The 15,141-nt window shown below is 38.7% G+C and overlaps 1 protein-coding gene across 2 annotated transcripts in view; it reads right to left on the bottom strand.

Annotated features, from left to right (window-relative positions):
- LOC109430448 (beta-alanyl-bioamine nonribosomal peptide synthetase ebony) overlaps nt 1-15,141 on the bottom strand; it is a 150,916-nt gene that overhangs the window by 97,900 nt on the left and 37,875 nt on the right. Inside the window, exon 1 of one of the 2 annotated variants that reach the window (XM_019706526.3) lies at nt 9,725-10,535. The exons of the other annotated variant lie outside the window; for it this stretch is intronic. The gene's annotated coding sequence lies outside the window, so the exon portion shown is untranslated. Of the gene's footprint in view, nt 1-9,724; nt 10,536-15,141 lie in introns of those variants that run through there. 2 annotated transcript variants of the gene reach the window in all.

Here is a 15,141-nt window from a genome sequence, read left to right as displayed (position 1 = left end):
GTATGGAGCGTAGACTTTGGCCAGAACCCCCACCCATTTTTTTTCATGGAAAATTTAATTTTGCGTATAACTTTTGGGAAAACCGTTTAAGTGTGTATTCAAGAACTCCGCTAGCAATGATGGTTCTCCGTAGTTGCATGTCCGAAAGATTGTGAAACTATTGAGAACTTGAGCTACAGGTCCTAAACCCTGGTGAAGAAGGAAGGTTGCGATGGCTGTTATTCATGGCCATCGTGTAAAGCAAAAATGGATAAACCCCAATGCCAAGGTGTCATGCGACCCGTGCCGAGGGCTGAATGGTTGAGGGGGTTCTAAACATGCTCAACCGCGAACGGAGCCTGGGAAATCGGATTTAGCGAATGTTTGGCAGCTAGAAACATACATTCGAATATTCATCACATGTGCGATACTGCTAGGGTAACAAAAGTTTGAAAGTGTCTTTGAAATTCGTCTAACACGCAATATTGGAAAATATTGGATTTAATAAAGAATTATGTGACTAATTCGATACAAAACATGCAAACTCATCATTCAATAACCCTTGAGCCAGATAATGGCCGCTCCCCGTTGTTGTAAGTTTAGAGCGTTATTTTTGACAATTTAAAATGCTCTTCACATCGATCAATTTCACCCCACTGATCAATTTCACCCGAAATCACGGTACAAATTCTACAAACAACCTTCAAGGTGACGACTGCCTCTCTCAGTCGTGTGAGAGCGAAGTGGAGAATACTCTGAGTCAGGTTGGCCTTACCGAAGACCAGCTACTCAGTAGTTCGCAGGAGAAGATGGAAATATCCTGCCCCTCAACGCCTACCTCCCGGATCAGCACATGTTTCGACAAAGCTGATCCAGATCTACAACCCCCCTCATCGACCGATTCCAACCTGCTGGACATGGAAGATAACGAAGATGATGGTATAAGGATCGTCATCAACCCCCAAGAATCTTTAGAATGTAGCATAGGATCCAAAGATAACAAGAGTTCTACGGAAGCCAAGGGGGCTCCGAGCAAGAAATTCCCCACACTCACACGCTCGCAGAGGAAGCAGCTTAGAACTCTCCGGGAGAAGGGATAAGACCGGAATGAGGCCTTGTCCATAACCCTGAATAAGGAGAGCGAGACCACTTCCTCAAAACGCTCCAGAAACGACCTAGACCAGTGTACGCAAAATATGCCAACGCAAGCGAAAAATAGGCAACAAAGAAGGCACGGCAACAACGCTTTGTTTTTTCGTTAGCAGATAATGACAAAATCGCTCCCAAGTTTGTTCACAACAAAAACGGTTGGAATATTTGTCTCGTTCTATTCACATCGTGATTTTCGCATTGTTTTACAACTGAAACTACACTCTGAGGTTTGCAAGAGTCCTATTTCGTCCAAATGTTTATGAATTCGATAATGTGGGTCGAAAATTTCAGCAGAAAAGCCGAAATATTAGCACACGCACGGCAAGCGATGTTTGTTTTATTGCTCTCATCGCCTGACATGCGTTTGTTGCGGAGCGCCTTTGTTACCGACATGCACCGCTTAGGACAAAGAGCGCGCCCAACAGTCCTCAAACAGCGCGCCTCAGAAAAACGTGTCTGGAGGACAACAAATCCCACCCATGAGGAAAACAGCTGGTATCAGCTACAGTGATATGGCCAAAAGCGTGAAGGTCGGGATAATACCCAAAGACTTTCCCACCGTCCAACTCACTATAGCCCAGCTAGACCTTCTACAAGAAGCACTCCTGCTCAGAGTAGTTCAACAGCGAAACGAGCCAATAAAACCCAAATTCAACAACCTAATCTACAAGTCCGGTTACATGGTTCTAATCTGTAAGGATCAAGAGACTGCTGAGGGGTTAAAGAGAATATCCCCATCCATGAAACCCTAAGAAGGTGCAGAGCTGATGGCAATGGACGAAGTGGCGATTCCACGTCCAGAGATGATCCGAGCATTCTTCCCACAAAGCTCCAGCTATGACGACGATCGAATAAAGGCTCTCATAGAAAGCCAAAATGACATCACAACAACTAATTGGCGTATTGTGAAACGATCCATTCTGAAGGATGGATTTATGTCGAATGGATCTTCTTATTAGAGGGTGCGTCGATGGAAAAGTTGAAGAAGTCCAAATACACCCTCAACTACCGATTTGGTGAAATCCAACTAAGGAAGATTACAGATCAACCGACTGCCGATACCGCTAATCCGACTGGAAGGCCGACCCAAGAGCAATCTGAGGAGGCCTCCTGTTCGGGGAAAGTTCGGCTAACTCAGGGTGGCCAGTGAATTTCAGATTTTGATTTCCCGGTTTTCTCCCGGTTTTTTCCCGAAATTTTCAATTTTTTTCCGATTTTACTTGTTTGTTTACTTGTGTTGAATAAAATAATCCCTATCGGTTCAGGAGCTGTTCCAGGATAAATTTCAGAACTAACATATGTTTGAATTTTCAATTAAACTCCTGGGTGAACTTCAAGAGATTCTTTTGGGTAAAATTCAGAAATAATCTCTTAAGAATTTTAATTCCTGATGACATTTTTTTTGCAATGCCAATGAAACATAGGTTTCTGTAAAAACTGTACATGTACATTTTTGCAACTGTAAAGTACTTTCACATTTCTTCTCATTTTTAGTTTGAACGTCAAAACATCATTTCCACTAGAATTGATACAGTATGCCTGATATGTACTTGTGTTAAAATTTTGAAGATGTTTCATATCAACTTAATTTAAACAACATGTTCAGATTCAGCCATTTTTGGCACACAGGCTTCTTTGAAAAATATTCAAACTTTTGATGGAAAGCAATTATATTACAGAAATTCTTGCATGAATCGCCCAAGAAACCGTTTTCCTTCGCAGTACGCAGTTGCGAAGGAATGACAATTCAAATGGCTGTCACTGTGGAATTTTTATTCCAGGAATTGATCTAAAACTTTCTTGAGCGATTCCTTTTGAACACGAAACTGGCCTTATTGCTGAATTCCTTTGAGCAATCGTTAATTCCTTTTAACAATTTTACATTTTATTTCAGAAAGCCTATAGGCTTTATTGTTTTGTGTTCGTCTCTCATGTTCCATATAATAACATTATTTGTTTTAGTAACACTTGCCAAAAAAACTGCTTAGAATTACGTTTGGCCAAGTAAAAATATTGATTGTAGGTTTCAGTTTAGTTGTACATAACTGTTGTTAAAATTTAGCCAACGACAACGTCCTATTTACTCCATTTAGTCTGTCTTTCATCAATTCCTTGTTGCTGTTGTTAAAATACATTTCCCACAATTTCAATTTGATGTAGACAAGTGAAAAGAAACATGTGAGTGCCCTTGTTAGTTTTTGTAGCATTATTGTATTTATAAGACTAATTCAGAGGAAGATTGCCCTTTACTAAAGTTTACTGAAATTCTTTACATTATTACGCAGGAATTATAAATTATTGTTTCTTCTTGATTTGCTGAAAACTAAGAATAAAAACAGTTATAACTTTTAAAATGACTTAACAGATCGACTTCAGCAACCGATATTATGATTTTAAAATTCTCAACATCTAAATATAACGCAAGTCGTATTTTTAATATTGGGTTTCTTGTTAATGTTTAGACTTCTGTGATAATTTGAAAAACCACTGTATTTTTATTTCCAAGCGATATTTCGCACCAATCAAACTTAATTTGTTTACCAGTTGTGCAGTCGATGACCCTCTCACGAACTCGAGCAAAGTTGTGAACGTGAGCCGCTGCGAAGTCGTGTGCGAAATTCAACTGTGATAATAATGAATTCGGGCTGAGTCTAAATGGGTGCAAATGTCGCAATAAAATATATCGAAATATTGCAACTTCTGTTAAACCAGCAACAAGCTTGGCATTACAGATTCTTTTCATGGACGATAAAAAAGTGAATAATAATTCCAGACCAACAATTGAAAAGGCCACATCAACATTGCGTAAACAAACATGTTTTTGCCGACTTGAGGCCTTCTGAAATCCACCCACGCATCTCACCACCACTATCAGAAAGCTTGTTGTTTGCGCTTTCTGTTAGTGGTGGTGAGATGTGTGGGTGGAGTTCAAAAGGCCTCAAGTCGATAGAAACATGTTTGTTTACAATATGTTGTTGCGGCCTTTCAATTGTTGGTCTTGAATTAGAAATAATAGAGCAGTATGGAATTATTCCTAGAAATGCAAAATTTTCCCGGTGGCAATCTGAATTCCCGAATATTTCCCGGTGATTCCGAATTCCCGGCTTTTTCCCGGTTCTCCCGGTTTTCCCGGTTCGCTGGCCACCCTGGGCTAACTGGAAGGCCGACCCAAGAGAAATCTGAGGAAGCCTCCGGTTCGGGCGAGGTTAGTAAATCTCACCCCAAAAGCACCATAAAGGCTAGTCAGTCCGCCTCTAAAGGAAAAGCTCGAAGCAAAACTCTACGATAGAACAAAGTTAGCCGTCACACGAAGTTAACTATCTACAAAGCGCTGACTAGTCGAATAGTCCTCTATGAGCACGAAACATGGACTCTACGTGCAGAGGATCAACGCACCCTTGAAGTTTTCGAACGGAAGGTGCTTCGTTCCATCTACGGCAGAGTGTAGATGTAAAACGGAACTTGGAGAAGCCAAATGAACCACGAACTGCATCAGCTGCTGGGAGAACCAACCATCGTCCACACCGTGAAAACCGTTAGGCTCGGTAGGCAGTACACGTGACCAGAATGCACAATGGTCCGAGGACCAACATTAAGTGGAAAAAATTAATAACTCAAAAACCATCCAAGATAGAGTCTTCATGTCTTCTAGACATTTGCTCGTGAGTCCAAGCCGCGTTATATGCAAAAGTGTCCTAAACGCCAAATCTTGAAATACTTCATATTTCAGCACCTAACTTTTTTATTTCAAAAGATATCGAAATAAAATGTTCTGCAAAGTTGAAGAAGGTAAAAACCCCAACAACTTTCTCGAAGAGCAGTTTTTTCTATCTCTTCAATCTGAGGAGATATAACTTATTGAAGAAATAAAAAGTCCGAAATCGGTTTTTTTTTGTCATATGTCAAAAACTATCATTTTTTCAAGCCTACTATGTTCAGAGCAATTGTACATATTGCCAAAATATACATTTCGTCAGAAGACATCAAAGCTGTACGATGCTTCTATCAAAAGATATAAGTATTTTTGTACTTTTTTAAGCCAATTTTTCTAGCGTAACATTTGAAAAAGGCGCAAGTGAATCTTTAATTTTCTACCACCACCGGATCTAGTATGACAAAAACTGCATTTTAACAAATTTTGGAGAGGGTGTTTTTTTGTTTTGCGTTTTAAATGTGATTTGACTATGACCGTATTTTAGGCATCAAATTCACGAAAAATGACATCCATAATGTCCGAGTTCAACATCTACTCGTGTTTCAAGATCACTTATCTTAAACATTCGAGTAGCGATGAACCCAATGTTGTCTTTTTTGTTTTGTTTTGTTCCTTTGTGTAAGTGAGCAAAAATATAAAACAAATTCCCTATAGTTTTTCGATTTCTTAATTCATCAGATATAGGGTAAGGGAGGTATTTTGGACCCCTTTAGGAAGTGGATGAACAATTCAGCGAAAAAAGAAAGTTCTCACTTCAAAATATGGATAACTTTAGTAGGCATTACGTAGATCAACATGTTTTCTGTCGGAAAAGGCAAAACAGAACTCAAAATTGTTGTAGTAAATACAAGAAATATCAAAACTCCTGAAGGATCACGGGCTTCTATTTTGGACCACCTGATTTTATTTTGGACCACCAAGTGCACATATTTTGGCCCACCAAATTAAACTTCAATTGATTGATGAAATGAAAGTTACCTCAGCAAAAATTTCAACATAGTTAAAACTACGTGAAGTTTACATCTTTTCTATTCATTTTTTGAGGCAGGGAACGCTTAAAAATTACGTAACGGTAAACAAAGATAAAATTTTGCTGCAATTGCCAGTTTTTACGCATTGTTGTATGATGTTTCATAAAAAATGTTACGCAAAACGTGTATTTTTTTACATGACGTCAGTCACCATGCATAAATTTCGTAACGCTTCATGGAAGTGAGAAAGTCTAGTGATTTTGCTAAATATAAAGGCGTTCTACACATATTGTAATGAGTGGAAAGGCCATCAAAAATAAAGTAATTTGAATGATACGTAAATTGTCAAACATACATTAGATAACACATTGTCTCAGTCATCTACTGATTGCCGAGAAGGACAACTGGATGACTAAACACCTGAAAATTTCATCTTGTCGAAAAGCTGTCAGGACACAAATCGAATCGAAATTTTTAACTTGGCGAAAAGTTGTTAGAACAAATCGAACCCACAACAATCTCATTGTAAAATAAACGTATAACAGCCCAGATCATGGGAGGTCCCAAGTTGGGGACTCCCAACTTATTCTATATATCTGTTTTTAGAGTACATTACATTGGCATGAATATTTTCTCCCTTTAGAGGGAACTGGAGAGATGGATCTGACAGGTGGTCCAAAATATGTCCACATCTGATTATGTTGAACATATTTTGGCCATACCTCAAATCACCATTTTAGTAAATATTATCGCTCCACCGAGGTTAAGAACAGTTTATTTTGAGTTCTTACAAGGCCCTAACTACATTTACATGAAATAAATATTTATTTGTAAAATTTAATACCTCTTCGAAGCCGACTACAAATTTGTCATCTTCTTTGTTTTTGGTGCTTTTCCGTGCGTTTCATTGGAAGTGAAAACATTTTCTCTATTTTTGATACTGAACAGCATATTTAATTGACATCCAAAATAGAGGTCATCACATAGTTGAATACTTTTTGTGTTCCAATAAAAATTTACCAAGCTTTAGTAGAGATTATGTGATAAATATCATAAAACTTTCTAGGTGGGCCAAAATACCTGCCCGGTCCAAAATACCTCCACTACCCTATGCATCTGGTGATCGTATGCAAATTTTAAATTGAATTGTGGACTGTCCAGTTTTATATGTTTGACATATATTATGAAAGGCCTTTGATCCTAGGATAGGATGCGACACGTAGTCAGTCAATTTGAGACCAATTTGCTGTCAAACGGAGACCAGTCGCTGATTGGTCGAAATTGATATCCGTTTGCTGCGATCATATCGCTTTGTTGTTGGCTTGGCCGTGTTGCTAGTTTGTAGGTTTAGCATTTGATACCAATATTTAAAATCATTGTATTTTTTTATTCAAGCTTTATCGCCTCAAATATGTCAGCATTCAAAAGCAAATCAACCTAATGTGACTCCCATGGCTTGACACCAGTTAAAACCATTGCAATGGTTTATTGGCTCTAAGACACATATATATATATATATTTGAAAAATTCATAATTATAAATAATTGTATATTTAAAAGTGCACTTACATATTGCGATCAAACATTACATTTCCTAAGAAAATACATTTGTAATATTTTGAAGTTTTTTATGTATAGTAAAACCCTTCCAAATGATTGAATAAATAACACAAAATCTCCTAGAAAATTGAGTTTCATTGGATTCTGGGATTGTTATGGCCTTCACTGGTTTTATTGTTGATAACAAAATACACTGAATAAAAAATCATTCGAACAAGAAAAAGTTTTTGTTAGAAAAACTTTCTTTCCTTAAAAGTGCCCATCTTGTGATGTATGAACGGTTGGTAGGGAACATAATTACCTGTCTTGAGACAAAATTTCATCAAAATCAAAAATGGTGTTTTTTTTTTAAATCAACTTTGAATTTTTAGAAATGATTTTTTTCAGTGTAGGGCTCATTTTGGATTTTTTTCAGTATTTTTTTTCCTAAAATTTGACTTATTTTGTGATAATCACCCATACAACACTTTTTTGTAGGAGTAGTCATTTTTTGATTAAAAACATTTGTAAAAAATCCATAAAAAAAAGTTTAGCCCTTTTCAAAAGTCAGTCGAGAAAAAAATTAGAAAAATGAGTATGCAAAGTGGCTTATCTGGGCAAGGTCTACACACCAAGAAAGTTTCGTTGTAATCTGAGAGGGTGCTGCCAACATTTGTTCGAGTTGGCGTGAAATCCGTCCTCTACAAAGCGACAAGTGTCCTCAATGGGCACGAAATATGGACTCTACGTGCAGAGGATCAACGCGCCCTTGAAGTTTTAGAACGGAAGGTGCTGCGTACACTCTACGGCGGAGTGCAGATTGAAAACGGGACTTGGAGAAGCCAAATGAACCACGAACTACATCAGCTGCTGGGAGAACCAATCATCGTCTCCACCGCGGAAATCGTTAGGCTCGGTAGGCAGTACACGTCACCAGAATGTCTGATAACAACTCGGAAAAAATGGTACTCGAGGGAAATCTGACGATCGTCGGACCGTTTCGCAAAGGGCGTGAATGGAGACGCACTACCATTGACCGAGTCGAATAAAGACAACTCCTACATATAGCAGAGGACACTCAGGCCTTGGCTTTGCTGAAAAAATAATAAAATTGGTGCAGTGCATCTAAATTGGGCATATTTACTAATGCATTAAGCAGAAAAAAGTTGCGTTTTGTCCAACTTTGGAGAGCTTTGCCCTCCCCAACTACGTTCCAATTAGATGCCTAGTTAATAAGTGATGAATTTGGTTTCTTCGGAGCAACGAAATGAGACTCTACTCATAGATTCGATATTAGCTACTGCCAAGTCTACAACTTTCATTACGTTGATTCAACATAAAACTTGTATCACCCGTAGCCTTTAAATAGATCAACACAACAGGAAATTATCTTTGATTGATAACTTGTGTCGCTTCCAAACATTCCGCATCACTGTTGTAAATAGGTTCTCACATAGTTTCAGCTGCACAACGATTGACACAGTTGACGGTTCACAGCGATTATTGAAAATCATTGATGAGGAACAACCACCACGTGCCTGATCGGTGTCCACTAGTATGGGACACGCGTGCATGGAAAAAATAAATCCTCGCTCCAGTCGACTTTTTAGTTCCCATTTAAGTCCCATATGAACTGTACAAAATTTCAGCGCAATCGGTGAAACTATAATTTAGCGCAAGCGGTTCAAAGTTTTCATAGGATTTACTATGGGAAAAGTTACACTTTCAATCAAAAAATCGCAGAGGTCGCCCCTTGTCTCCTTAATTCGTATCGATCAACGTTTCTTATAGAAAAATCATTTGTGAAACTTTCCTTCGAAGACCGCAAAACGATTGGATGCTTGTGGAAAAAGTTATTGATTTATTACCGATTAGTGATCCAATGAACGGCTTTTTGTTTTGTTTTATCAGCAGCACTGCTGCTGCCGTTGTTGCATGGGGTGGCGGGAGGCATCACCACCCCAAGAAATAGCAGCAGCCAAGGCAGCAGCTACAGTGCTGCTAATAAAACAAAACAAAACGCCGTTCGTTGGATCACTAATCGGTAATAAATCAATAACTTTTTCCACAAGCATCCAATGGTTTTGCGGTCTTCGAAGGAAAGTTTCATAAATGATTTTTCTACAAGAAACGTTGATCGATTTGAATTTAGGAGACAAAGAACGTCCTCTGGGATTTTTTGATTGAAAGTGTAACTTTTCCCATAGTAAATCCTATGAAAACTTTGAACCGCTTGCGCTAAATTATAGTTTCACCGATTGCGCTGAAATTTTGCACAGTTCATATGGGGCCTAAATGGAATCAAAACAGTCGACTGGAGCGAGAATTTGATGTTTGTCCCATACTAGTGTCCACAGTTCCATGCTTACCAGGCAGATAAATGCTTCCAGATTAATACACACAACTATGTAGGTAACTTTCGATGAAGCGGGGTCGTCTGATTCCGGTACACAGTCCTTGATCACAATTTTCAACTTTTGCGCGGTTAGGTCAATTTGCGGAGAATATGTAGCGCGAGCACAAAACTAATCAACGGAGTCAGCCGCGACGGACCGAAAACAGCGACGACGATCGACTATACGACGCGGATGGGTACAATTCCGTAGCTGTTTACGAATTGGCCACAATTTGTTTGCGTGCTCTTGGCGGACCTTGTTTGAACTTCACACTTCGAGCCGATTGCTGTTTGTCGGAATTCCTAACGACTTTCACGCGGGGGCCTAGCTGTTGTAGAACGAAACTCCGAGCTTCGAGAGCTATACTTCTAGTCGCGATCGCGTCCGGTACTTGAATGAAGCACATTTCTCCAAGTCAGGCTCAATGAAGATGATGACGATCATCATCATCATCATCGGAGGATGACGATGACGACCGGTGATTGTCGTGCGCGATTGTGCCCATGGGAACTGACCGCTCCGCACCCGGCATAACAACACAGGCACGCAACGTCAACGAACGATCGACGGTGCAAATGACTCGGCGACGACGACGACGACGTTCCGCCCAGTTCAAGATCTCCCAGTTCAGTTCGGTTCTAAAAGCTGCTTGCTCAGCGACTGACTGGATCGGGAAGTACCCACACGGGGCGGGCGTTGATGAGCGTGTTCAGATTGTATAGAATAGTGCGGTTGTTCGAAGTAGAAGGAGGTGAGGGGATAAATTTCTTATGCAATTTCTCCAGCAGCATCAGACGACGTCGACGATGACTGAGTCACGTTGATTCTACGATTTTATTGACCGCATGAAAAAATCATCCCATATATCTAGGTAATAGCAGCTCGATAAAATAAACAACACGGAATGTAGTTAGGAAGGGTTTGTACCGGTCGTTTGTTTGGTCCCATTAGTGAAATATTCCAAGTCGTAGTAGAATGCATATCGACAGACACGGAATATGAAACGATCAATTACTTATGATATAGTGACGTGAGAGTAATACGACGACGGAAGGCGTGAATGAGTTTATGGAGGAGATAATGCCTGCGATCGTGTGTAGGCTGAGCTGCGTATGTGGTCGAAGGAATATTCCTGGATTCCCCTTTGCGGAATTAGTCACGCCATGGTTATAGAGCAACGTGCGTGATTTCTTACCATCAGATACAATTTCATTGATTGAATAGATTTTGTAGCGATGGAAGTATGCATATGGGATCAATTTTCTAGCTGTCAAAGACCGCCTCGATGAGAAGCAGTATCGACTTCCTGTTTTAGGAGTTGCATTGTGTAATAATCCAGGTGTTCCCCGGGGATTCTGATTTTTAATCTGCAAGAATTCAGAAGACACGAAAGAAATTTCTTTAAGAGTTCCACCAAGGATCTCTAGGAATTCCACTTGGAATTGATATAGATCTCCACTTGGGAATATCTCTTCGAGTTAAATTGAGAGCTCCTTTAGTAGCTCAACTAGAAACATATTCAGGAATTTCGCTAGTAATTCCTCTAAAAATTTCATTGATAGTCTCACTGAAAGTTTCATTAGGAATTTCTTTTTGATATCCTCCAGAAGTTTCATCGGGGATTGGTTCTAATGTTTCATCTTCAAGAATTCAGAAGTTCCTTTAGGAGTTAAACCAGGAATTTCTCGAGAAATTCCACTAGACATTTCTCAAATCTCTATGATCATCACTTTGAAATCCTCTAGACTTCTACTCGAAGTTGCTATAAGAGTTCCACTTAGAACTTCTCCAAGAGTTTTATTGGTTGTTCCTCCTGGAACACTTGTTGAAGTTCCTTCGGGAATTTCTGTAGAAGTTCCACAGAAAATTCTTCAAGAAATCCCAGCTCAAATTCTTCCGAAATTCGCTTTGAGTGATGTTTTCTTAAAATTGTTTTGAGAAATTTTGTAAAAATTCCTTTTGATTTTTTCCTGAACCTCCTTCGGAAATTGTTATTTCGGAAGTTTCTTTGAGAATTTATCAGGAAACTCGTCTTGAAGTATTTCCAGGAATTCGAATGTTACTCCAGGAATGCTCTCGGAAACTACCGTATTTTTTCAAAAGTTTCTCAAGGAATTCTTCCAGGAGTTGCTCCGGGAATTTTACAGAAAGTTTTTCGAGAATACTTCCAGATCTTCCTCAGGCAGAACTTCTAGAAGTTCCATTGGAGGTTCTTACAGGAGTTATTCCGGAGCTTCTTTCGAAAGTTTCGCCGGAAATTGTACCGACAGTTGCTCCAAGGAGTCTTATGGAAGTTGCTCCAGAAAAACTTTTTAAGTTTTTCTGGAAATTCACATAGAAGATTCTCTGGACATTTTCATGGACGTTCCTCCAGGAGTTGTACTGGACTTATCTTTAGAAAGTTATCTGAAATTTTCTGCTAAAAAATCCGGAAGTTTTGCAGGATATTCCTCCGCTAATTCTTTCCAAAATTCCTCCGGGAGTTCTTATACAAGGTCTCAGAAGTTCCTTGGAGAATTCATTTGTAAGTTCCTGTGGGATGTCTACAGGAGGGTTTTTCCGGAATTTCACCTTGAAACTTCTCTCAATGTTTGTTTTAAAAGTTCCTCAAAAATTTTCGTCAACAGTTGCTGCGGATTTTTTTGAAGATCCTTTAGGTGTTCTTTTGGAAGTTTTCCGTGAAATTCTTCAGAAACTTCTTCTGGGGATTCTTTAGATAAATCCTTTAGGAATCCTTCTGGAAGTTTGTTTTCCGGAATTGTTCCTGTCCATTCAAGAATATTTTCAGAAGTTTCAGCAGGAATAAATCCGGGGGTTCCACAGTTTTTTTTTTGGTTTGGTATTTTTTGCAGAAGTCCCTCTAGTACTGCTTCAGAGAACTCTTGTGGGATTTTTTATATAATTTGAAATTCCTTGGCAATTCCTCAAGTATATGCAACTGCAATTCCTTCAAAAATTCCATCCGGAATTCTTCCAGGATTGTCATCTAGAATTCTTCCTGGAGTTTTCCAGGAGATCTGCATGAGATTCTTTCTGAGATTTCTATTATAACGGGGGAAGAATCTTTGAAAGCTTGCGGATGAAATTTTGCGAAAATGTTTGAGAAAATCAATGTTCCAAAAAAAAAAAACAGGATAAATTCCTGTTGTAAGTATCAATAAAATGCAAAATATTTCGGATTAAGAAAGACGAGCATTGTCCAAAGGAACTTACTGAAGAAAAATAAATCCAAGGGAAGTGCCCGAAGATTTTCTCATTAAAAAAAAGGAAAAACCTGTTTAAGGAATCACTTAATCAATTCTAGAAATAATCCCACAGTTCCGAACATATATGCCAGGAATTAAATTAAAAATTTCAAGGGAGAATTTCAGAAAAAAAAAACCTTGCAGCAGGAATCTTTTGCGGGATTTCTTGAGAACGCTTAGGAGATTTTAAGGTGAAGCTCTCAGAAAACTTCCTAAGTCTTTTTGAAGTATTTCTGAGAGAAGTTTTAGAAGACGTCCTAATGGACACTTCTTTTGGGTTAGGATTGAATGCATATTAATGGTAGAATAATATAGAAATTTCAGGGTCAATTTTTTTAAATTTCTTGGAAGGATGTTTAGCATATAGGGTTACTGCGTATTGTCGTCAGTTTAAACTTGGTTGTGTTGCTACAGTTTGGTAGGGAAAGTTTGGAAGCCAAAGTTTAGCAAATTTTCGAAAACAAACCTGCCGAAAATAGCATAAGTTCCTCTGGTTTCAAAGTAGTCCCTATGTGTACTTAGGCTTCTGAGTTAATTATTGGTGAAACACCAGCAAAGATCCCTGAATATCCTACCAGAAAATTTAGGAAAAACTATGAAAAAATTGTCCTGCAGGAATTCCCAGAACAACTTTTGAATAAATTAATGAAGATACCTTTAAAAAGATTTCTGGAATTAAAAAAAAAATAGAAAGAGCTCATGAAGAAATCGTGAGGAATTTTGGAAAAGTTCTTGGAGTAACTCTTGAAGGGATTGCTAGAGGACCTTTTAAAGGAATTCAAGAGGCAAAACTCGAGTTCCTCTAATTCCTTCTAATTCTGAATCCTTCTTGAATTATTTTTTTGTGGATTTTTCATGGATAAATTCCGGAGAAACTCCGAAAGCAATACGCCAACGAATTTGATGAGAAACTCTTGAAGGCATTGCTGGAGTTACTCTCGAAGTGAAAGTTTTGACTATCTTTATAAATTCCTGAAATGGGAGTTTTTAGAGAAACTCTTAAAGTATTCCTCAAGGAACATTTTGGAGCAATATTCGAAAAACTCTTCTGGAAGAATTCCCAAAGAAACTTCTGAAGGAATTTTCAGGAAAAACACTAACTATCAGTGGAATTCCTAGAGAAAATTTCCTCACTCAGAAACGTTCGCAGAAACTTCCCTGCATCTATTGAAATTCAAATTTCGAATCAAATTAAGCAGTTAATCTTGAAGGCAATTCGTCAAAAGACAGTGAAATTTCTTAACAAGTCTCGGATGACCTGGTGGAAATTCTTTGAATTGCTCCTGAAAGAATTACTTTAATATCTCTGGTAGTTCTCTAGCGAATGATGACAACGACGAACGACAATATATAACAAACGCTTATTTTGGCGGGTTGTTTCATATTCCAAATGCTGCGAGAAATAAAACATCGCATAGAACTGTTTTGTTTAGATCGAAACTGTTCGGAAATAGAATTTAGAATTAATCGATGGAAATGCAAAACTCGGGTTGGTTTATTTAACTATTAAAAGGATGGAATACGACCGCTGAAAACGACTTAAGAAGGCAACCCTTTAGGCGTGATATAAAGCGCAGCGCGGTCTTGGTAGCCTGCTGAGAACTTTTAACCACTAAGTTAAGCAAAACAGAGTATTCCTCTACATGTACTGGAAAAACAACAATAAAGTTTCGCCGCATTTTACCTAGGATATAACTTTATTACCTGGCGTCGGATCACTTTGCTGTCTTCGGCAAAGTTTTTTGGCATATAGTCACCTACAAGAATACCAAAGGGTTTGATTGTTGAGTTCCACCTAGTGGCAAAAATCGAAAACTTAGGATTTCTGCATACATTTGGCCTCGTTTTCCCATACACCAAAACCTTCATTTAGGTAACGAGTCGGGACTGCCTAAATAGAATTTTTACCTAAATGGATTCATTACCTAAATGGATTCAGTTTATTACCTAAATGGAGTACAAGGTTGCAAAGAAGTTTAAGAAGGGAGAGTTACTAGTAGATTTGAATGAGGTCATGTTAGGGTCATGTGGAGGGAGTTTCAGATGGCTTACAAGGAGTTTCAGGAGGGGAGGGGCTTCAGGGGCGTTCTCGGGGGTTTTGGAGGGTCTTAGATCATAATTGTCACTTAAATGACTAGCTGGGCA

Source organism: Aedes albopictus, chromosome 1, assembly GCF_035046485.1.
Source record: "Aedes albopictus strain Foshan chromosome 1, AalbF5, whole genome shotgun sequence".
Classification (NCBI taxonomy): Eukaryota; Metazoa; Arthropoda; class Insecta; order Diptera; family Culicidae; genus Aedes; species Aedes albopictus.
Note: the sequence above shows the minus strand (reverse complement) of the source record. Positions and strands in the feature narration are given on the sequence as shown.